Source organism: Etheostoma spectabile, chromosome 7 (genome assembly GCF_008692095.1).
Source record: "Etheostoma spectabile isolate EspeVRDwgs_2016 chromosome 7, UIUC_Espe_1.0, whole genome shotgun sequence".
NCBI classification, from domain to species: domain Eukaryota; kingdom Metazoa; phylum Chordata; class Actinopteri; order Perciformes; family Percidae; genus Etheostoma; species Etheostoma spectabile.
Genome location: NC_045739.1, coordinates 30,625,335 through 30,653,068, shown reverse-complemented (window position 1 = coordinate 30,653,068; position 27,734 = coordinate 30,625,335). Strand labels below are relative to the sequence as shown.

The 27,734-nt window shown below is 42.7% G+C and overlaps 1 protein-coding gene and 1 long non-coding RNA gene across 2 annotated transcripts in view; one reads left to right on the top strand and one right to left on the bottom strand.

The window, feature by feature from the left end:
• The window catches only part of tshz2 (teashirt zinc finger homeobox 2), a 130,077-nt gene that overhangs the window by 15,114 nt on the left and 87,229 nt on the right, over positions 1–27,734 (top strand). The window lies entirely within an intron of this gene.
• LOC116692541 (uncharacterized) lies at positions 12,387–20,232 on the bottom strand. The gene is made up of 3 exons (XR_004332726.1): positions 20,220–20,232; positions 15,807–15,810; positions 12,387–12,479 (listed from the first exon to the last, which is right to left on the bottom strand). It is a non-coding gene; the product is annotated as an uncharacterized LOC116692541 (long non-coding RNA).

The window sequence follows — 27,734 nt, the reverse complement described above, 5'->3', positions numbered from 1 at the left end:
CACGTCTCAAGGTATTTGTTGTGTTTTGTTTTATCTATGAATTATTTACAAGCTTCAAAAATAGAGAATGGGTTAGGAGACTGTGTGTCCTGTCTCTCTCAGCAATCTCAGTCAGATGTTTAATTTGGTCTGCTAGCGTGGAATAGCACTCACCGCGACTGGGATTAGGTGGTTGGCTGGGTAATTTCCCTGAAGGAGGGGCATGTTGAATCGGAGAATAATGATAGAGGAGGAACTGTACATTTGAAACGAGTGAAAAATGAACTCATGATTGCTACGTGTGCTTGAAGTTGTCATGGATTTCAGCTTCGATATGAAATGCCGTGCAAAACAGTGAGACAGTGGTGTAAAATAAAACCACACAATTCAACTTAGTCAGTAGATGGGGTTTTAAAGTAAAGTCTGCAGCAACGCTGTAATCCTCTTCATGGGGTCATTTTTCATAATTTACCCAACATGCTAAAGTTCACTAGGTCTATTAATGAAAGATTCCCTGTTTTTCTTTACACTCCATCGCACTTTTTAAAAATGCTAATGGACTCCAACAAGCACCTGAGCAAGGATGAAAGTGCCCTAATTCCTGCTCAAAAGGTCACAGAGATGAGTTATAGTGGTATAAGCACCTGAAAGCTATTCCCTTGTTAGATTTGACAAAGGGAGGCTGCCATTTCCCCCCTTAAAAATAGTGTTGGGTAATAAATGATCATTTGTGGAATGTGGTTGCTACCGGCAGTGACTTTTCCCTCTGACATAACTTTACTGCTGGCTGATTTACATCCCGATAGTTGTCCCCCAAAATATTTCAAATGAGCGTTTTATTCATGATGCTAAGCAGACGGCAGTGTCACACGCAAAGAGCTCTTATTGTGCTTCTTAGGGGAAATGGCTAATTAGTTGGCCATGAAAAATGCAGGCGTGCCTGTTTTTACTATCATCCTCTATTTGACTCAACAATACTTTTAGGCTTTTGTAACAGATTTGCAGTTCTACACACAGAATCAGCACAATATGAAATATCTGCATGCCCACACTCCATCGAGCCCACTGACACATGCGTGCTACTATCAATTATGAAGCATATTGGTCTGTGGATAGGCCTGCCTTCTGCACAGTACGTGCTGTGTGCACCTCAGCATATGTGATAGTCCTTCTCAGTAGCCCTTCACAGGTCCCTGAAAGGTGCTCCTGGTGTGGATGCGGGGCTGTAGAGCAGGGATCACTGTGACAGTTTCAGGTGGAGGAGTCTATTAATAGTTTACCTCTCAGCCAAAGCATTTCATCATTTTTGGTGTCTGAGGGCTTCCTGCTTCAAAAAAGGGGGATGAAGTTATGCATCTCAATCTGCCCCTTCATATTTCATGCTGTTGAGGATTATAAATAAAAGGACAGATTTTGACCTGGGCTATTAGTTTCCCCGGGATCCTGTGGGTGGATGGTGCTTTGTCTTCTGTCAGCTTCTGGTGTTTTTCCTTCAGAAAGCAACGGGATTACAATCAGAGTCATCGGGATACAATATGAGATATGATCCCCGCTGCCGAGAAGTGGAAAGGAGGAAGACGCTGGGGCTGAGGAACAACAAAAGGCAAACCAAAACCAAACCAATCAGTCAAAATCAGCCAAAAGGGAGCGTCAGAATGGAACAAGGTGGGGAATTTGACAGTAGGTCAAGCTATGGGGTCAGCCTAAAGTACCACTCTGGTGATTGCTGTTTTCCCCCTTGTGTGACTCTTTTGTTTTGACCACACAAACTGGCCCAAAGTCTCCCGAGACGAGCCTTTTTGTCAGAGTGATGTGGAAAATAGTAAGCTAGAAAGCTCTCACTCTCTCACCTTCCCCATGGTCCAATAGATGGGCCCAACATATGCCAAAGCAGCCTGCCTGTCAGTGCTTTTTGTTGTTGGACAGACCTTTGATCTTGAACAAATAGAGAGAAGAATCTCAGAGCGCCTGCCTCGGGGCATAAAGAAATATCGGCACCACAAAGGGTCAAATTCTGGAAGACGGCAGTAAAATTAAAACCTTTATTGCCATCTTTATGGCTTCATTCCCTATGGCAATTACATTATCTATGGAAAATGACAGAGCTCTGGCCCTATTATCAGTGAAATCTCCGGCAAGGAGTGTCTGATGTGCTGAAAATGAAAGTGATGTATGTCAATCTCAATTTATTGTAGTGGATGTGGACCTATGGCACCGTGTCAGGTGGCTACATTCAGCATTTTAACAAGCTGAAATCACTTTTTGCTAATAAACACAAGTGCTTAGATATACAACTAATCAAAGAATAATAGGAACAGTTTTTTTGCAGCTCAGTGTTTCTATCAAATCTAGATGGACAACCCTCACTTGAAATTAATGATTTTATTTTTCTGTGACCACTCAGTCGCTAACCACCCGAAACCTCACACATTGACTTTTCTCCACAGATTGCAACTCATCCATTTTTTAATTGTGTTCATTTTTTTACCTGGGTCCCACCGGACCTGCAGCAGTGGTGGTCGTTGTCATCCGTCTGCTCTGACAGGAAGAGGGAGCGGGAGAGTGGCGCTACGCCACTTTCCACCCCAAGCTGATGTGTCAGGCTTATCACACAGCCAAGCGATCCTGAGGTGACATCCTCCACTGAATCAGTGACATTTCACGGACGGTGCAAATCTATCCATCTTTGTCAAACATCCGCCTCGATTTTAGCATTCCCCGAGTTAGCATATTGATCAGTAAGAAACGCATGAGTGAGGACTTCTTGTTTTCTGCTCCTTAAAATGGGCATTGTGAGTCCACTGGACTCCTCTGTCAAAGTCTGCTGCTGTGGGCCTTAATCTGCCTCTTCAAAGTTGCATAAAATATGGAGGGCTTTTGTCATTCAGGACAAAGAGGCTCACCAAAGACTTTCTTTGCCACTTTACGCTGTCCAAAAACTTCTCAGTTTCAGCAAAGTTTACTGCTAGCAGGGGTGTGAATCCTCACTTCCGATAAGATATCACGATGTGTCACCTCCTCAATATTATTATATATTGCTACCCATGGTTTTCATCAACAAATTCCCCTTTTATTGGATCTGTTCTTAAGAAAGACACTTCCTGAACGTGGCAGAGTCTGAACACAGTAGACAACAGACAGAAGGTAAAAACAAAAAAAGCAACAACCTGAAAATCAACAAGGCAATAATCGATTATGGTCTGTCACTGGATCGGTGCAGAATTGTCTAGGTCCGCATTGCAACGCATCGATGCAATGAACATGTTTTCGACATTTCCATTATATTAAACGGTATTCCAGTCTTCATGGTACTATTTTAGACTTTTGAAAGTAAGTGTAGGCCAATATAATTAACTTGCTTCAGGAGTTTGCTTCAAGCTCCACCGTCTACTTTGTTTTTATAGTTTCATTATGGAACAAGCAGTTTACGGGCAACCACGTCAAAGGACGGTTTGCTAACTTGTCAAAACGGTGGAGGTGCACACGTGTGCAATAAACCTAGGAGCTATGCTTCCTCGAGCCGCTTTACCCAACAGATATGAAGCTCAGCTTCCGTCAGGTAAATTGCTGTGATGCATCATGGAAAAAACACACCAGGAAGAACCCCGTTCACGATAGAGGGAGTCCTAACCACCTGGGCCCAGCCGTGTGTAAACCATAGCAGCTTTTGTTATTTGTGTTGGGGCGTGTGATGTAATAATTGATTAATAATGCAAAGCTTTAGGGGAAACTATAACCCCTAAAATGAGGGCGATGATTGTGCTTGCGCCGAAGCAAATCAACAGCGACAGAATAGCACCAGGGATTACAACATCTGCAGTCTGTGGTGTCGAGGTTAACTTGTCCTGTGATTACAAAACGCATTTCCCGGGAGCAGGTGTTACATTGACACTGCTGCGATCATGTATGTGCAAATGCTGCTGAACGCACGCACGCACGCACGCACGCACGCACGCACACACACACACACACACACACACACACACACACACACACACACACACACACACCACACACACACACAGAAGCACCCAATCGCACAAAGAGGGTGAGAGAGCAGCGAGGAAAAGAAAGGCTGCTTCCCCAACCATATGCTTTTGGCCTCTATGCCTGTGAGACCCGTGTGAAAACATGAATGAGAAGCCTGCAAATCGATAGGGACAAGAGATCTAGTGTCTAGCAAATCCAGTGCAGACTGACATGTTCTCCATGTAATCTCCTGCATTGTGCTGCGAGGGGAAAGATTATCCTCCTCCGACTGGCTGGTAAAATGTTGCTTTGCTGTAGTTCATGTCTGTGTGAAGGGAGGGAAGCATATGCCTCTCTGTAAACGATGCCGGCTCCCCCTCCTCCTCTGTCAGAGGCTGGATTATGTCCAACATTATCCACCCCCCTCTCATGCACACACACACACACACACACACACCCGACTCTCCAATAAAGGGCTTTCTCTCTCCCCTTTCCCCTTTCAAAAATCATCGGATTTATGACAGTGGATTTCGGAAAGTTCTGCGCCAATTTTGATGCCTGCTTAAGTACCCCGGCAGGATTAGAAGAGGCTTCTTGATGTGTGCACTCCAGTGTGTTGAGCAGTGCATTGTGGTCAGGGTTATCAACTGAAGGGAAAAAGGCAGTAGTACACAGTGCATAATGATATGGCTTGTTATACACATCAAGTGCCGAAAGTAGAGAGAGTGAGAAAGAGCATGTGTGTTTGTTTAGAATCAATAGATAACGCTATCACGTTTAATTTGCCTCGCGCTGCCTTTTCCACCTCTCTGCTTTACATTCCTAAACAGCAGATTGGAGAAAATGGCTAGCTCCACTGTCGCAGCACCATTACGGCAGATGCAGGGGGAACGCCGTAAACGACCTGCTTGAATGAAATGACCACTTACATTGACTGTGAATTGAAACTTAACACTGCTGCACATTTTACAAAGGCATAATAAAAGGCAGCGACTATCTCACGTTAGACTTGTAAAAAAGCAGTATACATGTTGTAAATTGTAATGGAATACTGCAATGACTTTGCCCTGATGTAGAAATAAACAGGGAAAAGTTTGGCCATATCTGATTCAAGATTTATTGTGCCACGCTTGTGCTGGCTTGTGTGTGTGTTCTTTAAGTCTAGACACAGGAGGCAGACAGTCACCTTCACAGCCAGCTATCTCTCCCAACAAGCCCGCCTGCATTTCCCTCTATGATGATGATGTTAGGTGGCCTGCACGTGCAGCTGTAAATTCCGAATCGCTGAAGCAGTTCTCACTGGCCCGCCTGCAGTCTGACTGTCTGACAGCAGGTCTGGCTTTGGGCAGGTGTGAGACGAGGAAGAGCCAGGTTAGACTCAGTTAATAAAGCCTCAACCAGTTCCTTCAGTCTGCCCTTGGAGATCACTTACATCAAAGCACCAATCAAAAACTGGTGCAGATATAATTTGTCATCAGGGATTTCTCTACTGGAGAATTATAGAGAAGATACAGGCCGATCAATACTATGGATTTTCACTGCAGTGGCTGATTGTCCAATTGCTGTGAAACATGTACCGAGATAAAAGGGCACGTCTGCCATTTTGTAATAGACTGCCGAGTCAGCATAGAGCTTGTCAGATACTTATAGGCTGCTGTGATAGAAAATTATCATGCTGCAGTGTCCAAGTACTATTTAACACATTTTCCTTCCATGGGACGTGATTCATCACAGATCCCTCTCTCTCTGCTTTTGAGGGGGCATCACTCTGCGTCATTGTCAAGTGCAGCTTCGGCCACACATGGGTGGTGTTTAAAAAGGAGCAGACACACACGGATGCCACTGCAATGCAATCCCCCTGCTAAAGCATGTCAACCAGAATTAGGAAAGGAACGCTGGAGGAATACGTTAAGTCCCCCAAACACTACTTAAAGCAGTTTAATACTGACTTAAAAAGCCCTAATAATTTTAGATTAACTTCCCTGAAAACATTTATGATTAGAACAGTATATTGTTGAGCATTTTGGAGAGTCAGTGCTTTTGAGTACCTGTTGCACCATTGGCACTGGCCTTCAGTCACACAATACAGGTATGGGACACCACTATATGTGGTCAGAAGAAATCCTTCAGGCTTTCCAATGCCATTGATAAAGATGTGTTAGAGCACTCTGTTACAGAGCCTCTATCTGCTTTTACTTAATCATGCTCTGGTCTGACACTGATCATAAAACTGATGGACCAGAACCAGATTACAGCCTTGTGCACCGTAGTAACACCTCGGGTTCATGGCCCCAGTATCGGCCAGTACATGTTGAGCAGAGAGACCAACAAAAAGTCACATATCTCTTTCAGGGATGAGTAGAGTTCCACAAGCAGGTACATAAAGGTTAGCTTTTGAAGGGTGGTCTCCACTTGGTGCACATTTTAGGTTGGGCTGTTGGTCAGTCCAGACTGAAATAACGACTATTGGATTTTTTTTTTGTGAGCAAATATTTTTATTTTGTTCATATTTAAACAATACACTGGGACATAGGAAGACATCCCAGGTCAACAACCATTGGATTGATTTCCATGGAAATTTGTACAGAACTTTGGTGACCCCTTGACTTTTCGTCTTATCGCCTCCACAAGGTTCCCATCTATGGTTTTGAGAATTTTCTCAACAGCAGGTGGATTTCCATAAAATTTGTACACACATTTCAGTGTTTTCCCTAGGTTTGTGGAAGACTTAGGTGCACGTATTTGGCGAGGGGGTTTTGGGGTTCTCCCTCAAGAAAATGGTAAATTTTTCAATTTAAAAAGATGCAATTTTACATCATATTGGACCACTATTATTGCCATTTACCAGAACACTGAAAACAGCAGAAAGGCAGAACTGAATACACTTACTATCTATTTATCGCTAGTAATATTGTTATTGCAACATTAGACAACGTTATTGCATATCGCATATTTTTTACCATATTATGCAGCTCTATCTAGCGCCATCATCAGGTCAAAACATGTCCAATACTTTTATTTATGACCAAACAACCAGCAAATCTAAAGACATTCCCATCAGCCTCAGCGGTTTCTTGTGTTTAGTGCTGATGCATGCTAGCACATTCAACGAGATTCAACGTGAACATGGTAACATGGTAGCTTTCAGCTAAAAACAACACTGTGTCTAAGTACAGCCTCTCAGAGCTGCTAGCATGGCTGCAGACTCTTAGTCTTGGAAGTAAAAGTGTAAAATGAGATTAGAGATGTCCCGAGCCGATGAAAAAGATCAACATCGGATCAATTTGGGCATAATTTAATGGATAGTTATTGACTAAATTAAATTTAGTGTTTTGTTTAGAGGAGCCTGCTAATCTTGCAGCGCTGCTCTCCTTCATGGCAGCCAACCTGCATATGTGAGTGAAAAGAAGGGTGTGGATGTGAAAAATTATTTTGGGGGCAATGTTGTAATTGACTGTTGAGTTCTTATGATCAGGCTGGCAAAGTACACAGATTTGCAAAAACAATCTGTACTGATTGCTTTTGAGGTAGATCCTCCACTCTGTAACACCGCTGCGCAATTGCTTCGTATTTCCAAAATCTCCAACAGTGTTTTTTCATGTCTCTAGCTGATAGCGGCGGGTCAGTTTCAGGAGTCACATTCAGTCGCATATGTTGTGGGTGAAGTAGCTTGTGAAGAATAAAGACTGTCAGATTTAGGCTATGGTTGTTATTTCCATGTGTCAGATACATGCAGCAACATTTAGGTAACTATAATTATCAAATCGGACTCGGTTTCGGCAGATACCTGATATTAAAGGACTCGGGTCAGGATCACGGCCAAAGAAATGTGATTGTTACATTTGTAGTAAAATGGAACACGGTATCTCTTGGAATGGCAGTTTTCGAGCGAAGAAGAGCTTAGAAGTACAGATGGAAATATAGAAACCTGATGAACAGGTTTATTTTTCTCTTGGAAGGATATTCCTGTCAGATAGACAACACCTTAGCTCATGTCATAGAAAAAAAGCATCAGAGAGTGGGTGGGCCTTGTACCACGGAGCACTAAACGGAGCCCAGAAATGTTTGTCTTTGTTGTATATGCCAAGCCAGTCTCCAAACTGAGGGCACCAACTTACGGGGCTGGATGCCAGGCCGAGAAAATGATAGGCTGCAGCTCAGTGACAGAAGCAATGACCCTCAAATCAACCATCTTTTACTGTTAACGGATATGCTGCTGCTTTAATGACCCAATTTTAAAGCTAGTCTTCCAGTTTAGAACGCTTCTATGCTTCTATTTTCAAGTAGTATAGGGGGAGTTGGCAGCACTCCCCATAATGATGACCAAAAAGTTGGGACCACAAGAGTTTGGATATCTAGAATGTAATGAAAATGGATTGTTATGGCGTTTTTCCATTACATGGTACCAGCTCGACTCAACTTGACAAGTCCCTGGTACCTGCTAACAGGTACTTTTTTTAGTATTGCCTCCGTCGAGGTTCCAAGTGAGCTGAGGCGATACACAAATGGGTTGTGAAAATCTGCAGAATACTGATTGGTCGGAGAGAATCGTCTCTAATCACTGCGTCATCATTGTTAGCGACGGACGGGGGGTGTCCTGAACAAACCTGGCATGTTTAAATAGCTTAGCCAGCTGTGTTTTTTTTCTGCCTCCAGCTTCTTTTGAAACTAAATTAGTCTTCTGGCGGTGGCAACAGCCACATGCCGAGAATGAAAATTCAACACACATTTGATGTTTGGTGTGTGCGTGACGACCAGGCACACTCACCTCACACATGAGGCGGTACTGGATCTGCAATGGAACATAGAAGACGGGGCACCACGGTTGAGTCGAGCAGGTACCATGTAATGGGAATACGCCGTTAAAGTGCTTTTACACAGTACAGGAACCATTCACACACATTCATACACTGTGGCTGACGCTGCCGTACAAGGTGTCACCTGCTCATCAGATACACACTCACACACATTTACACTCCAATGGTGCAGCATCGGGACCATTTCAGGGTTCAGTGTCTTGCCCAAGGACACTTCAACATGGGACTGAAGGGACCGAACCACCGACCTTGTTACGACTAATCTACCACCCGAGCCACAGCCACCCACTTTTTTATTTATTGTGTTGGCTCAGAGTGAGATTAGACTTGCAGTTTACTTACACAAAATGATATTGAAAAAAAACAACATGTTTTATTTAGGCTACCTTCATATGGGCACCAACAGCCACCTATATAATTCTTCAAGTCATTTAATGAGTCTTTACAGGGCGACCCAAAGTCTGAACAAAGCAGCAATATAGCAACAGTTCTTTGTCACAAATGGCTGGATAGCATTGAGAGTGTCATGGTTAGTAATGGTTAAAGGAGAACTCCGGACGGTTTTTACTTGTATCTTGATCACTAGTTATCTATGAGTACTGTCGATAGGGAAAAAAACAACCAAAATCTGGAGTTGCTGCAGCTAACAAACAGCCAGAGCTCCCAGTTAGCTAAAATGGAATTTGTGGGGGCAAATTTTAAATAGTGCCTTTTAGCAGACACAAAATGCAATTAAAATTTCTTTGCAACATGAACAGGGCCCTTATGTGACAACAAGATGTGTTTTCAACTCAGACATTGTGAAGAAACCGTTTGAATTCAAAGTCATCACGCAGCCGTTCCGTGTGCAGTTGTTCGTTGCTATGCTAACTAGCAGCCCATCCATTTTGTGTGCAATGGAGGTCTGTGTGGTAGTGTCCATAGCCGGGCTAGCAGGTCCGACCGGCATCCTCGCTTCTGCTTTCTCTCTCTCCGCCTTCGTCGCCTCCAGCTGCTGGCAACAATCCACGGAGTGCCCGGTGGTCTGGCTTTGTCTTCCAGAGGACAGGTCATGCCTTCACAACGACAAATTGTATTTAAATACCAGTTCACCTGACAACACTTGTTGTGTTGTTGGTGTCAGTATAGTGGGTCTACTACCAATTATACATTTATGCAGATCTTTACACTTCCGATTCAGATTTTGATTACATTTTTATTTGAAATGTTTGAGTAGCTAAATGAGCTGTTGTAAACACTTCACATTTTAAATCTCAAAATGAACCTTTAACATTAACCTCACTGGTTTACAGTACAGTACAGCGTTATCTTATGGTCATCTGTAACAAATGGTTCAAATCAGTTTCTGAGAAAGGCTGAGGTGAAATGCTTTTGTAGTTGAAATCAGAAACAAAACACCACAAGTTGCTTTATTTATCCAAAATTCCATTTTGGTCTCATCTGATCACAACACCAGTTGTCCTCTGAATCATTGGCAAACTTCAGACGGGCATGTATATTTGCTTTCCTGAGCAGGGGGACCTTGCAGGCCCTGCAGGATTTCAGTCCTTCCTAGTGTGTTACCAATTGTTTTCTTGGTGACTATGGTCCCAGCTGCCTTGAGATCATTGATTGAAGATCCTCCCATTTAGTTCTGGGCTGAGTCCTCACTGTTCTCATGATCATTGCAACTCCACGAGGTGAGATCTTGCATGGGCCCCCAGGCCGAGGGAGATTGACAGTTCTTTTGTGATTCTTCCATTTGCAAATAATCGCACCAACTGTTGTTGCCTTCTCACCAAGCTGCTTGGCAAAGGTCTTGTAGCCCATTCCAGACTAGGTCTACAAGCCTGTCCCTGACATCCTTGGAGAGTTCTTTGGTCTTGGCCATGGTGGAGAGTTTGGAATAGGATTGACTGATTGATTGCTTCTGTGGACAGGTGTCTTTTATACAGGTAAGAAGGTGAGATTAGGAGCGCTCCCTTTAAGAGTGTGCTCCTAATCTCAGTTTGTTACCTGTATAAAATACACCTGGGAGCCAGAAATCTTTCTGATTGAGAGGGGGTCAAATACTTATTCCCCTCATTAAAATGCAAATCAATTTTTAACATTTTGGGCATGTGTTTTTCTGGATTTTCTTGTTGTTATTCTGTCTCTCACTGTTCAAATAAATCTCCCATTAAAATTATAGACAGATTATTTCTTTGTCAGTGGGCAAACGTACACAATTAGCAGGGGATCAGATACTTTTTTCCCTCACTGTAGATCAATTTCACGAGTAGCCAAAGCGAAGACGAGGCTGGTCTGGCTGAACTCATTCTTCTTACAGCAGAGGTCAACCAAATAAAGTCTTTCCATCTTGTTTGCCCATCCTCTGTTGTCCTACCTGCTGTCTGTCTTACATGACGAGCATGGAGATGAGAGTTTTGGGAAATATGCACATCAAAATGAATGCCTACTGTAAGGTAATGAGGACTTGCATGAGCTGTAATTGTTATTATTGCTAGACACAAATTGAAAAGCATAACCTGCCTGACACCAGCTATCAGTTGTCATTATGTAGGAAAACATGCCCTCATTGCAGATAGCTGTCTGTTGACACCCAAAGTAATTGAGGAGGTAGTCGTGCCGTTGAAGGCTCTCAAAGGGGAGGACGAACACTTGATCAGAGCATTTTTATGTCTTCAGAGATGATTTGATTTCACATAATGTCTATTTTACAGCCAGATATGCCATTAATTTGCATGATAGCGAGCCAAAATGTGACATTTTTATTTAGACGTGCCCACAATGTTTGGAGAACAATTGGGTGGCGTTTTTTCTTCTGTCAGTCTTTTCAGAGCGCTGGCGTCTCATTATATCATATCTAACAGAGCAGTGAATGGCTGCCTCTCTCTTCACATTGCTGTGTCAGGTCAATGTGCCATTTTTTAAGTGGTGACGGGAGGGAGGGGGCGGGGGTGTACTGCTGACAGCCAGATGATGATTACACATTTAACTCTCTGTTGTTGTTTACCTACAGCGGAAACTAATAAAAGAAACAGAGAAATGACTTTAGCCTGCACATTATTCTACATCCTATATCATCTGGCCAAAAACAAATCCAATAGTTATGGCAGTTTTGCTGTGGACATCCCACCATGAAGTACTCAAATATGATCCAGTTTAGGGCTGCAGCTATCAAATTTCTACCGATTGTTCCATCGATTAATCGCGTAATCGGATAAGGAATACTTTATTTTGACTGAAGAGCAATAATATACAATACTTTGTATTTTGAATTTTCGGAAAAAGCAACATTTTCATTGCCTACATTGCTTACTACATCATCTCTTGAAAAACTAAACATTAAGTGCATTTAAGTGCCATATTACTTTGATTTAAAGAAAACATTTTCTGAAATACAATGACAACCCAAACTAAAGCACATATTAAACATAACCTTGAAGTGTGCAACTGAGACTGATCTGTATATAGGCCTGTGTGTAAATATTAGTTACACTCAACCTATTTTCATTTATATATTTGAATACATTGTCACACAGCTGTGTTAAACTTATGCTAGTAGATCGTTGATCCGCTGGTTCTCTGTGAAGAGAGATGGTCAACAAGTCGGCTCTTTCAATCAGATTATAGTCACCACTTTGTTTTTAGTAGCTGTTGTGTTTGTTGTAGTTTCATCGTCCATACGACTCTGTGATTTACTTTTGTCGGGTACGCTTCGTGGAATGGATTCTCAGACTTAATGTTTTCTGGGGTTGGCCTCTAGCTCACCCAGTAAGAGCGTTCGCCCCGTGTAGGCAGCGGGGGGAGGGTTGGAATCCAACCTGCTGCCCTTTGCTTGGGGGTGGCACAGGCCCAGTCCGTAGGGAGTTGGGTTGGGAATCGGAGGATCGCTGGTTCAAAGAGTGCCAGCTGGAGAGGTGCCAGTTCACCTCCTGGGCACTGCCAAGGTGCTCTTGAGGAAGGCACCGAACCCCCAACTGGGGTGCCTTTCCATGGGTAGCCCCCCCACTCTAACATCTCTCCATTTAGTGCATGTATAGTTACTGAGCATGTGTAATGTGTGTAATAACAGAGTAATAAAGTATACATTATTATTACATTATTATTATTTCTGTTGAGATGCTGAAGCATTTATGTCATGATATTATTAAGGTAAGCTAGTTTGATTTTTATGTCTTTTGTTTTAATTTCTTTTGAACTGATTTCAAACTTTGGACACGTTCTGTCGTTTTCTCCAGCCTCTCTCGTCTCTTAGCCCTTCACTATTTACGCTGTCTTTTTTCATTTTGTAATCTGTGGTGTCAGTCTTCATGGTCAGCTCGGTGCGCGACAGTAATAACCATCCGTGCGGAAACACAGTGAGTAATACAACGTTGGTTTCATTGATTAAAAAACGTTTCAAGGTAAATCATTTTGCATAGAGGATTTTCATCAATGTTACTCGAGGAATCTTTTTAGTCCTAATTTAATCTGAATGTGTTGACTGCTTATTAGAGCTGGGACGATATGGTTTTGACGATGGTTTTGTCCCAATTCGATTCTGTCACAATACATGGGTACAGATTCAATTTGTAGTGAGATTTTCATATTAGAAGTATTGGGATTTAATAGTTTTGAGGATTGCAATTTTGTTTTCCTCCTTTTAACAAAACCAAAAGTTGAAAAACCCACTCCTAGAGATAACTTATCATGAGACATTTCTGTCATCACATGTCAGTCAGTCAGTCTGACATTTATTTCATTTGAGAAGAAGAACATAATGTGGATTTTCTGCATTTTCTGCTTTCGCTCTGTTTCGCTGGAAACTGACATGATGTGGTCGCCGCCAGTGTTACCATATGAAGAAAATATTTAAGTCAATCATTGATTGAAAAAAAAAAAAAAGATTGATTCTAGTAAAAAGAATCAATTTTAAAAATCATTGCAAAACAAAATGAACTTAGATTTTTTTTTTTTTCCTGCTTATCTAGAAATGTATCTGCAGGCTATGCAATTTAAAGACACACATCATTTCAGCCATACATCTACTGCACAGGGTGACGCTCTCTCTCCTGTTAGCGCCGGCTGGCAAACCGGGCAAGTCTGTGCTTGGTGCCTGGAGCGCTGAAGCGAGAACAAGGGGCATCTTTCCCATGAACTGGAGCCAAGTGCCAGCACTTAAGGTGAAGGGCCGAGGCGCTGGAGAAGTAATTTAATCTGAGGCTCTGCCCAATTCCCTGGGCGGCCGAGTTTAAGAAAGGTCACGTGAAGAAACAGGCACTGGTGACCCCTTCCCAATTACGGGCGCTACAGCAGAACATATCACAGCACCGTCCAAAGTGACAGTCATTTAGCAGCAACTCATCTGAGGGGAGGAAGTGGGAGATGGATGATAAGGAAATAAAAAATGATTTGCCAGGACCTGTTAGCCACTTCTCTACACAGGCCTGCTGCTTCCCCAGCTCCTCCCTGTCTTATTCACACACACTCATATACTCCCTCCTTCTTTCTCTCCCCCCCCTCTCTCTTCCCACCCCCTGCCACCCCTGCTGCCCATCTCCCTCCTGCTCCACAGACACGTGACGACTCCGCATGATTATTGGCGCAATCACTCATGTAACAGCCTGCCCAGCTTTCCGTGGGGGCTCCAGTATTTGTCACTGTCACTTCCCCAAGTGCTCCGCCATTGTCTTGGAAATTGTATGTGTAAGGCAAGAGATGCCTGTGACCCACTTCGACAAGGGAGCCAGCGATGTGAGGGCGCTCATCACACAAAAAAACAGCAGTTTGATGTGTCCTATTATGTGTCCCAGCAAGAGCCATAAATAATTGTGACAAGTTTTTTGTTGCGCGTGAAAGTCCTTGACTCTGCCTCCTGTTCCAGCACCTCCTCTCTCGTATGGAGACGCTGCCAAGCACCCCCGATGATAGATGGCACGGTGCAGCAAATGACAACGGGATAGATTTTTAGTTTGTGCTTTGGAAGGGATCAGTAATGGTGCTTTGCTGTACAAAGCAATAAAAGAGAAGGACAAGAGACAGAGGGGGGAAAATGAGGGGAACACACACAACAAAAAAAAGAAAGAAAGATCCATCGATGCCGGAGAGGGAAGAATGATGGTTGGTGACTCATGATTCTGGGGCGTTTGAGCACTTAGATATATGAAATCAGGGTTTGTCAAAATAGAATGGTGTTGTGGCATTCGGCCACTCGCCGCAAAAATATCCATGAAATACATGTTGTGGTATTATATTGTCCCCTACCACTGAAAAAGAATAGTCTTAAACAATAAAAGAACATAATTGATATAACGCAGTAAAACAGCATTGTTTTTGTAGTTTGTCTTTACCTTGGACAAACAGAAGCTGTATGCAGTTGTTCAACCATTCATTTGAGTACATTGTTTTTTCGCCCTTTGTTACTTGCCAAGCTGTGATTTCGGACTGCTTAGCAGTGGAAAAAGTCTGTGAAAAATCGACACGGGCGTTAGATAAAGTACCACCTGCAGGTCCTGGGTGCCAGGCGGGCAGGATACTGGTAGACAGTATGATCAGTCATGGTAATGAGCACAAGGCTGACATACATGCTTTGAATTATATGACTTTGAGGCCCAGGCACCCTCTAACCAGGCCTCAGCTATTAGTTCAACCACTCTCTCCTTATCTCCAAGTCAAGCTGTGAAGTTTTAACAGCGCCATCATTCCCCTTTTTTTCCTTGTCTAAATTGTCCCACCACTGCAGCAGTGCAGCGTAGGGATGCTCACAGAGGGAAATCAAGATTGTTTGTGTACTTTGACATAATGTTCTTTTGCCTGAATGGCTCAAGTCACCAAGCAAAAGTGTACTTCTTTAAATGTTCTGAAATGATCCGTCGATGACAGCGTGTACCGTAAGCATGTCCGCTTTGTCTTCTTCCGATGACCGCAGACGCATTTGCTGATTGTATTTCCACTTCCTTCATCACAATTATTAATTTATCTCTTAAGACCACTGCGGCAGTGATGATCATTCATGTCGCCGCATCCGATAGTTAAGAAGTGGGCTTCCGTAAAAATCCATCATGTACATCAATGCACATTACTGAGGTAATTAAACAGGAGGTATTACCGGCATATATCGTAAAATATCAAGGGGCGATCAAACGCCCCTTAACACTGTTCCTCAGCCTCAGCACATGGAAATGATGCAGTAGATGAGGGATCAGCTGCAAAAAAAAAAAAAAAATCCAACACACAAATGTAAATGTAATTTGTCTGTTTTAGAGTATCTGCACCTGACCCTATGAAAAATACTAATTATTTGAAATATATTGATTACAGCTAGCCGAGGAAGTGGCACTAAAATAATTACTCGTGAGCCCTCTCAGAGTTTGTACATTTAGCACTGTACCTCCATTAGGAATAATCTGTCCAATTAAAGGTTGTGTAATTAATTAAGTGCACATTCTGTGAAGAGGAGAGGGGAGAAAATTTATCAACCTGCTGAAATATGACCTATCTTGTCCAAAAGACTAATATGTTTAAACAAAAGATGAAAATTGATGACAACATTATTTGTAACAAAATGCTCACTGTGCAACTATGATGCATCTGTACTTGGATTCGGCTTCGTAGCATTGTCCTCACAAAAGCGGTGATGTATTACCCCGGCATCCTGGCAATAACTTTCAATGAAGGGCGCTTTGCCTATCTAGAGAAACAGTCTGTTTATTTACACCACTTCACATCTCCGGCCTTCACTGTTAGCATCCCGCGCTAGATTAAGACATGTTTCCTAATGTGGAATTGCAAAGATGAAGTCTGTTCAGGCCTAGATATATATAGATCGATATAAATTAGTAGCGGCATATGATGTTGTGAGGAACTGAGGCAGTGTTGGCACTGAGTGGACATCCTGATACCACCACCCGAAAGTGTAGTAGAGCAGAAAACATCTTGCTGCGCAAAACCTGTCGGGTCATTTCTGTAAGCAAGAAAATGTGAGCCAATGTTGTGTGTGTGTGTGTTTGTGTGTGTACGTGCATTTGAGAGAGTGAACAAGATGCCAAGTGAACATTCTTTTACCTGCCATTGCAGTGTGTTGCCAGCTCTACATATGGCCTAGATCACACTTGAGGGAACAGGCGTCATAGCCCAACATTTAGTAGACTACCAGTACAAACACATGTCTAATGCTACTATGACCAAGACATGCATACGTGTATGCATACACTGTGGGCAAACTGCAATGCAGTGACACATCTATGAAGTACCAATTCTGACTCAAGCACTAAGCAGTAGAGCTTAGATATTAGATATTCTGATATCAGCCAGTATATGTATTAAAAAAACATAAACAGATTTACCTAACATTAGTTATTTGTAGTTATTCATGAGTTCTCACCAAAATAAAATTATAATTTGTTTTATTGTCACAACAGAACAGAGGAACATCAAAATATATTAAAGTTCTGATACATAGACTGTATAAAAATACAAACTTAAGACATGAAACTTAAAGTCCTTTGAACAAACACACATTAACAAAAAAAATAACCAGAGTGTTGCCAATGGAAACTTTGTAGAGCGCCATTTATTTGTCATTATAAATGCTTATGATTAACAAAAATTAAATAAAATTAAAAGAATTTTCCATTATAAATGCAGATACCGATAAATCGGGAAATGCCTAATATCGGCCGAGAATATCGGCTCACCGATATATCGGTCGGGCTCTACTCAGCAGGTTCAGTGAGATCTTTCCTAATTAAAGCAATCACGTAAACACTCCCATGCTGCTGTAGACACTGATGTAGAGCTCCGCTGCTCTGAAAGTTGGACAAGGTTGACTTCTTTTTGAGAGCACCTTGGATGGTGTTGTGTAATAATGTGAAGCACCTGGAGGCAGGTTATCTAATATTATCTCGTTGTAGAGCTGCAGCACCATCTTCAGACCTGCAGGTCACCACCTACAGGCAAGGGAAGTAACAGCAGCAGTTTTAACATGTGTGTTACTCAGGCCCTTGTCTAAATCCACGATGTTCCGGTGATTGCTACGTTGCCGATGGAAATTCCGCCAGATTTCACTTATTTAGGCCAGATATTCGTTGCCTTAGGCTTCCTTTGTGTTGGCATTTTAACCTCTGGTGGATTTCTGAGGACTATGGTTACCTGGTCCTCAGTTCTCTGCAGGGTAAATCCAGACAGCTAGCTAGACTATCTGTCCAATCTGAGGACTATGGTTACCTGGTCCTCAGATCTCTGCAGGGTAAATCCAGACAGCTAGCTGGACTATCTGTCCAATCTGAGGACTATGGTTACCTGGTCCTCAGATCTCTGCAGGGTAAATCCAGACAGCTAGCTGGACTGTCTGTCCAATCTGAGGACTATGGTTACCTGGTCCTCAGATCTCTGCAGGGTAAATCCAGACAGCTAGCTAGACTATCTGTCCAATCTGAGGACTATGGTTACCTGGTCCTCAGGTCACTGCAGGAAATCCAGACAGCTAGCTAGACTATCTGTCCAATCTGAGGACTATGGTTACCTAGTCCTCAGATCTCTGCAGGGTAAATCCAGACACCTAGCTAGACTATCTGTCCAATCTGAGGACTATGGTTACCTGGTCCTCAGATCTCTGCAGAGTAAATCCAGACAGCTCGCTAGACTATCTGTCCAATCTGAGGACTATGGTAACCTGGTCCTCAGATCTCTGCAGGGTAGATCCAGACAGCTAGCTAGACTATCTGTCCAATCTGAGGACTATGGTTACCTGGTCTTCAGATCTCTGCAGGGTAAATCCAGACAGCTAGCTAGACTATCTGTCCAATCTGAGGACTATGGTAACCTGGTCCTCAGATCTCTGCAGGGTAAATCCAGACAGCTAGCTAGACTATCTGTCCAATCTGAGTTTTCACTCGCACGACCAAAACTCTTTTTGGATGTACACTTTGGTCCAATCAAAACAAGTCTCTTCCCGAGGCTATTTTACAGCGGCACCGTTGCTCCGTGATGTGGTTCGGGAATGGATAGTTTGGGGTCCCCTACTGGAGCTGCTGCCCCCGCGACCTGATACCGGATAAGCGGCTGAAGATGGATGGACCGTTGCTCCGTCCTGTGCTTAGTGCCACTCAAGACCAGACTACTCTGGCCCTAGTCTCGCTTTGCCAGACCTTCCTCCACAGCGGTGTGGAGGAGGGTCTGGCTAGTCCACACAGCATTCTGTAATGAGAGAAAGACGTGCTCTGGTTTATTGGCATTTCTTTAAACCAACCACAATCGTGTTGGACGTCGAGTGGAGCCACGGTGTCTCTGCAGAACAGCCTCAAGTAGGAACTTGTTTTTAGTGGAACGTGTACGTTCAAAAGTAACTTTAGTCGTCCAATAGAAAACTCTGTACAGATAGTCTAGCTAGCTGTCTGGGTAACCATAGGCCTCATAAATCCACCGGAGTTTAAAACACAAAGAAGTGGAAGGTAACGGAAAAAGTGGGATATCCAGCATCAACGGAGCTATCCAGGAAGTGGAAAGTCATGGAAATAGACTACTTGGTTACCAACAGAAAGTGCTCAGCCTTTCCGCTGATTTCGTCCAGTGGCCACAGGCGGTATTGCAACTAAAAATCCCTCTGTCACTCAGAAAGGATTTTTCACCATAGGCCACCATTGTAAAATAGACGTGTGTAAAACTGCTGCCAAGACAGCTCGGTTACGACTCTTTCTATTCAGAATTTAAAATCTATGGACTTTTTATATTTGAAAATAACATCCCTCGAGCCAGGAGCGATTTGAAAACCTGTGATGTAACCAAAATGTAAAGTCTATTGGCTAACACTACTGCTCAAATCCAGTGGGTTGCACATCACGGAAGTAAACCATAGGAACGTTTTTGGTAGATGCACCACTGAGCAACTCTCATAGGAATGAATGGGGCCTCATTGCGTCCAGGTCTTACAATACACCCATGGTGGTACTTTTGCTAGTTTTGTTTCAGGGCCGTGTCGTGTGGGATCTTCCAATCGGTGTAATCTACAGGTTTAAATCAAAAGCTCAGTTCTCGGTAGATGACTTTGTGGTGGGCGTATTCACTGATTGGCTGTATCAGAAGTGATTTGCACAAAAATGACATGTAATAGCACGTGTGTAACTGTGCCAGACTCTGTCTTCTATCAGAATTAAAACTATGGCTTTGTTGGCAATAACATCCTCGTGCAGGCGTTGAACTGTATTCACCAATGTACTTTGGATCCTATTTCAATCCTGTTCCTCACAAAAACCAACGCAACACCACTACAATCCTATTTTTGATGTGCTCATGCGTCATGGCTTTGACACACCCACTGTACTCTAGGTACTACGTGTCAGGGCGGGTCCATGGTTGTTGTACATTTACAGGTAAAAATAAAGTATTCCTTCTTATGATTTTGGAATTTCAGATGGTGTTAGTGTGACACAAACAATGAATCGTGCTGTGCTCCTCTTTTTATTTTTAAACATGTATTTTGTAGTGCATAACAGGTAGACTCCAGTGGATTAATCAGCCTCTCCTAAAACACACCAACAAAATAACCCTTCATTTTGTTTTACAGGTTGGCTTGAAAACACTCAGACAGGTACCAATCCTACAAGCGGATGTTAGTTGTCAGATGTTCGGCAAAAGAATTCTTCCTCACATTAGCTTTTGTTTCAGGGTTGTACCAATATTTAATATCCCACTAAACTGTATTTTGTTCATTACGATACAAAAAATAATACCTGAATACTAACCAATATTAAGTTGTTGGACAAAGCTGAAAAAAGTGTCATGACTTGTCAGTCCAAGAAGAACTTTAGGTCGTTAGGTAGTGGCAGGCGATTCTTCACAGTAGCGTATTGTTAGTAGAGATTTATTCCAAACACAGATTGTCACAGTGATACAGCAAATAATAGCTGATCTGTAACCAATTATTGAAGTTTGTTAAAGTGAAACAAAAGGTGTCATTCCTCGTGAATACCGGACAAAACATTGTAGGTTTGTTAAGGGCACGGAAGTAAGCGTGATCATACAGTAAAGGCATTGAGTCTTTGTTACCTTGTTTGACAGAAATCTACGCATTTAACTGTTATTTCTCACACTTAGATAAACACTGGCGATTTTTAAACATATTGCAATATTTTGCGATATAGTGCAATTTATTATCTTATTTCCCACTTCAAATATTTCCCAATTTCAAATGATGTCCCCACAAGGAAACTTTGTCAACATCTGTTCTATCTAAAAAGAAACATTTCTCTGTTTGTTCATATCACTTGTATTTTATTGCTACAAACATGGGATTATCCAGCAGACAAACTGACCAACACATATATAACAAAAGATCAATACATGGCATCTGTGTATTGATATAGTATTGCCATGGAAAATATCACAATACTATGCTGTATTGATTCCCCCCCCCCCCACCCTTAATAAACACATGTATATAATGCTGGAGTAAGTAAAACCCAAATTAACTAAATTGGTTACAAAATTGTATTTGTATTTAAATAAATCCCCAGTTGAGTCAGGCTGTACCTGGGGGAAAAAAACAACAACTAAGATTAGCTCTCATATTCAGTTTATGTTCTGCTTGTTGTTTGGTATGTTAAACACATTTAGAGAGGATTTTAATTGCTATTTTCATTCTCAATTCTTATCATTTTGGTGCTGGTGATTTTACTTTTGGGCTGGCTGAAACCTCTTTTGGGGGTGCCAAAAATTCCTCTATGCATGAAAAATTCCAAAATATCGTTGTATTTGATTTTTCTCCATATGGCCCAGCTCTAGCTCTAGTGTGTTTTCTATGAGCCCCGTGGCCCCCGGTGTGCTGGGTGGTGGAGTGCGGTGTTCCACCTTCCCACAGTGCCATCCAGCTGACAGCTCCCAGCTAAGGGAGAGAGAGAGAGGAGAAGGAGACATAAATCCTATGTCCTATATAAAAAGAAATACTATCCGTGTCAAGGAAAGGTGGGATGCCCTAAAATGAATGATAACAGACTCATTAAAAATAATGGCCGCCTAAATGATAAATAGCTCGCCTTCTGAAAAGAGCTCAGGACAATGGCTTTAACAAATTAAGAGTGCAGTGCTCTGCCTAAAGCTGTTAATGCCCCTCTTTCACCAAAATATCAACCAGTACTAATACTGTATCTAGTTCACCGGTACACCCATCACACGCCTATGGATAACTTAACCGGTAACATACTGTGATGTATCGGCGGGACGATATTATCGGCCGATATTAGGCATTTCCTGATCTATCGGTATCGGCGTTTATAAAGGCAGATTTTTTTTTTTAATATTCATTCATCAGAATCATTTATGACAAATAAATGATTCTTTTATGAGCATTTAAAAAATAAAAACGGACGGTCAACCATGTTATGAGTGTTGGTGTTGCATAGTCTGTCCACCAGAGGACGCTCCACAACATCCCTGTTAGTGATGGCGTTGCATAGTCTGTCCACCAGAGGACGCTCCACAACGTCCCTGTTAGTGATGGCGTTGCATAGTCTGTCCACCATAGGACGCTCCACAACGTCGCTGTTAGTGATGGCGTTGCATAGTTTGTCCACCAGAGGACGCTCTACAACGTCCCTGTTAGTGATGGCGTTACATAGTCTGTCCACCAGAGGACGCTCTACAACGTCCCTGTTAGTGATGGCGTTGCATAGTCTGTCCACCAGAAGACTCTCTACAACGTCCCTGTTAGTGATGGCGTTGCATAGTCTGTCCACCAGAGGACGCTCTACAACGTCCCTGTTAGTGATGGCGTTGCATAGTCTGTCCACCAGAGGACGCTCTACAACGTCCCCGTTAGTGATGGCGTTGCATAGTCTGTCCACCAGAGGACGCTCTACAACGTCCCTGTTAGTGATGGCGTTGCATTGTCTGTCCACCAGAGGACGCTCTACAACGTCCCTGTTAGTGATGGCGTTGCATAGTCTGTCCACCAGAGGACGCTCTACAACGTCCCTGTTAGTGATGGCGTTGCATAGTCTGTCCACCAGAGGACTCTCTACAACGTCCCTGTTAGTGATGGCGTTGCATAGTCTGTCCACCAGAGGACACTCTACAACGTCCCTGTTAGTGATGGCGTTGCATAGTCTGTCCACCAGAAGACTCTCTACAACGTCCCTGTTAGTGATGGCGTTGCATAGTCTGTCCACCAGAAGACTCTCTACAACGTCCCTGTTGGCAACACTGATTATTTTTTTTGTTATCGTGTTTTTGTTCAAAGGACTTTAAGTTTCATATCTTAAGTTTTTATACATTTTATGTATCAGAACTTTAATATATTTTGATGTTCCTCTGTTCTGCTGTGACAATAAAACAAATTGTTATCATATTTTTTTAGTGAGAACTCATAAATAACTACAAATATCTAAGGTTAGGGAAATCTGTTTATGTTTTGTTATGCGTTTGTTTTTTTAAATATACAGTATATCTCCAGATATTTTGTCATATTGGACTTTTAAATAACCAAATATTTGTATCGGTATCGGCCTTAAAAATCCGTCGGGCTCTAGTACCTACCACTTCATTTAGTTTTATTTTGATTCCAGTAAAACATGCTTTTAAGAAATTTATTCATGTGTGAAATAAAAAATAAAAAACCATAAACCACTTAATTTATTCCACATCAGCTGGCATTTGCAAATGAGAGCCTAACAAGGATGCTGCTGGGCTCGGCGCTCCGAACAGACCCACTATTAAGCATGTAAACCTGGCAGCACACTTTAAAAGCCAATAGCCAGTGTCTGAGACAGATCTCACATTCCAAATGATGACAGCAAACGGAGCTAAACTATCCCCCGCACACTCGACACTGTACACATCTTTTTCGGACTGTAAAAACTCAGCCGGCGTTCATCAAGTATAAACATTTACATTTGTGTGACATAAACAGATTCCAGCGCTGTAAATACTGCAGAGACGAGACAGAGTCCGGGCCTGTCAGAGGGAATGAAAATGAGGAATGGATGACTCGCGCGAGTCGCTGACTTCTGAACTGATAGACGTCCACTCCGGAGCGAGCTTGATGGGGGCAGACGTGTCCGGGAGTGCACCCTCTCCCTGTCTCTTCTGTAAACACTGGCATTCCGCACGCATGAGAACATCATTTAGCAAAAGCTCCGTCAAGAATTCAAAGACCTGCAATGGGAAGAGTTATGCGGCTCACCCAGAATGGTGTGTTTTATGCTGCTCCATGAATCATGAGAACTGCTCTGTTTAGAAAAGAGATGCATGTAGTCAGATTTAAGTGGGGGGGGGGGATGGCAACATGGACAGCTGTGAGGTGCGCCCTGAGGTTGGGTGTTGTATGGTTGCAGGGGATGTGGTACTGACAACTTTTTAAGTTTAGAATTTAGCTTTTGGCAGGCCTCCAAATACATGGGAGGACAGCCTAGTTCCTGGTATTTTAATTCCAGTCTTAGTGTTAGCCGTGCCCAGTGCAGCCGCCAAGGTCTCATGTCTGTGTGTACACACCTGCTCTAAGGACACATACAGGAAACAAGGCTTTGATCCAGCTGACAGCAAGGTCCCAGTTCTAAATCTGGTCTGGTTGAGGGAAAAAAAAAAAGACGTGTGCTTTAATGTCAAGTTTGATTTCAAATTCGTAGCAATTTCACAAAGATGTTGCGCTCGTTTTCTGGCTTCAGCTGATTTGTTGTGGTCCCTGTGCTGTGCTTTTCATATTGAACTTAACATTTACATCTTGACACCCAAAAACAAATCTAATCTTTCCTTTAGGGATTGACCCAGTCTGTGTTCAGACAGCAGTGGACTGGGAGACTACTCACCAAAGCAAACAACAAACAAAAACCCCAGCTGAAGTAGGTCATCGCCTGTGAGCTCTGAACAACTGTTAGGTACACAGGATACATGCATGCAGCACATGCATGTATTTGAAGTTTTATTACTGTATGTGTCAGAGTAGTACTTTTCTAAATGCTACCAAGCTTGCTCTACTACTTCTTTATTGCCTTTTGGTGCGTGAAAATACACAACATTGCTTTTAAGTGTAGCTCCCTTCATGAAGTGTTTTTCTGTTCCCATCTTCACTAAATTACTTGCAGCATTTCAGTCAGAGTGGTCATCTAAGACTGGAAATGTCACTTCAAATTGGACTTCGTCATTATTATTATTTTTTAATCTGAATCGGATGTTGTGTACTGTACTGTGCGCATTTAAATGTGCTTGCTTTGCTAACAAACCAAAACCCTGTAATCTCTGTAATGATTTCGAACGAAAGTCGTTAAAAGGGAAATGGTAGTTTGAGTGAAGTTGTGGACAAGAGTTGCAATGGAGGATGATTGGGGGGGGGGGGGGTTACTAGGCAATTCAAGCACTTGTACTGCTTGATTATACATAGCAACGCTGTGATAAGGCTTCATTGAAATTTACAACAAGCAATCTCTACCATATGGACTCACCAAATGGAGATCACAGACTGGCAAACGCAATCAGCTTTTTAATTAACAGAATTAACAGTGCGATGTTTAACCATAACGACAGCAATAAAAACAGTTGATGTGACAATCAAAGTGCACCAAAAACATTCATAACCATTATTTTCATTAGTTTGAGGGAAAGACAATAGCAGTGAGTGGGGTTGTATTAGACAGGGGGATCTCAGATACCCCCCCCCCCCCTGTAATCACACTTGAATTAGCTGCAGACACTGCGAGGACTCCAATAGGCTATAAAACACCGGGTCACAGAGAACACTCACTTGGCTTTATCTTGGACTCTTGATTTGATGCTGGCCCATTCTCTGAAGGACTGAATGTTGTCACAAGCAATAAACATCCTGCATTTTGAAACATTTCTGAATGCGAGAAGAGGCCCAGGACCACAGAGTTGGCGGGTCTCCTGTAATTTGTCTTCCAAACTGCCATCGCAGCATTACGAACAGAGATCTGATCAGCAGCTGAAAAAGACTTTGGCGGAAAATAGCTGTTTATTGACCATAAAACATGTGCGTGTACACATGAAAAGCACAAACACACGCCCACACGCTTTACACCCATACAAGTACACGCGCACAAACACACACACACACACACACACACCTACACACAGAGAGATAAACCATAGCACCACAGCAAGGGCCATACCCCGGGCAACAGCACACAAAAGAAAGTCAAATTATTAGAAATAATGAAAAGCCATCAATAAGAATTCTGCAGAGACTCATTTCATTTTGTTTTCAACAGCGCTTTTCAGCCCATTCTTTTCTGTAAATGTTAACATCGCCAAGCCTGCCTATTGATTCTATTATTTTTGACCTTGCATTAGTGTCGGCTAATCTCGCATGCTATAAAATTTCATTTCATAGTGAAAAATACTCCGAGGCCCTAAGGGTGAGTTATACACAGGTTGCGGCACCCCTGGGATTCATAAGTGCACATGCGGGTAAACAAACCGTACATTTAATGTTTCTTAGATGAGTGAGCAGGGTTGGGGGTTTCATTTCTTCCTAAACCTCCGGATTTTTTTTTCCTTCCCTTTTCTGTGAGGTGGCACAAAGTGAGTGTTAGGTGGGGGGGCTCGTTCAAAGATGAATGCGAGCATCTTCCCAAACAATACTCTATTTTCACTCCTGTACACAGGCCTGAGAAGAATGCTGATCCAGTAAAGCCAAAGACCTATTTTTTTTCCTTCATCTTCCAATAAGACAGCGCTGAAGATTGTTATATTTTTCAGATCACATTCAGGAATGACCCTAGCTTGACCTGGATGGGAGAACAATGAAGGAGCAAACTATTCAAGAAACACATAATAATGCTCACTAGTAGTCAAGAGAATTTAGAGAAATCACTAAGGGCCCTATTTTAACGATCTAAGCGCACGGCGTGAGGCGCCCGGCGCGGGTGTGTTCGCTAGTTTGACGGCGGAAGAAAGGGTCCGTTTGCTGGCTGCATGATTCAAAATGGTGGGACTCAATTGTCTTAACCCTCGTGTTGTCTTCCCGTCAAAATCAACGCTTTTGTTGGCGCTTTTTATCAATGTTTTTAACTTTTTCTTACGTTTTTGCATCTTCAGTTTTTTTTCAAAAGCTATAAAACTGAATAGGACGCCCCAAAATTAATGAAAGTAGAGATTTGTACTTGCCAAAGAGCGTTGTGTGGAGTCAATCATGTTATTTTGGGTAGTTAAATAGAACATTGATATAGGAAAACGGGTCCGCTGCTTCAAGATAGCAATACGCCCAGAATGCACCTGAATACACCTCCCTGTAAGACCAGCACACCCAGAATGCACCTGAACACACCTCCCTGTAAGACCAGCACGCCCAGAATGCACCTGAACACACCTCCCTGTAAGACCAGCACGCCCAGAATGCACCTGAACACACCTCCCTGTAAGACCAGCATGCCCAGAATGCACCTGAACACACCTCCCTGTAAGACCAGCACGCCCAGAATGCACCTGAACACACCTCCCTGTAAGACCAGCACGCCCAGAATACACCTGAACACACCTCCCTGTAAGACCAGCATGCCCATGAGCGCAAAGATGGGTTCAGGACAACTGCATCAGGCATTGTGCTGCACAGGTGTAAGATATGACCAAAAATGTCTGATGAGACCTTGATAGATATGATATATTTTAGATGTACAAATTCCTGCAGTGATTACAGTTGTAGTCCTTAGAGGTCCAAGCCAGTAATAATAAAAACAGACTAAATTATGAAGCATTTTCCTGTGCTTGTATTTCATCAAGGAAAGCAGATAAGACAGCATTGTGTTTTGCAAACCACTTGTACATGCTACCAATTCAATTCATATTGAAACATTACATTTAAGCAATGTTTAAAAATAACTTTCTCAGATTTTATAATGTAAAATTATTGTATTTGTTATATTATTACGTGGACAGACTATGCAACGTCAACACTAACAGGGACGTTGTAGAGCGTCCTCTGGTGGACAGACTATGCAACGTCAACACTAACAGGGACGTTGTAGAGCGTCCTCTGGTGGACAGACTATGCAACGCCATCAC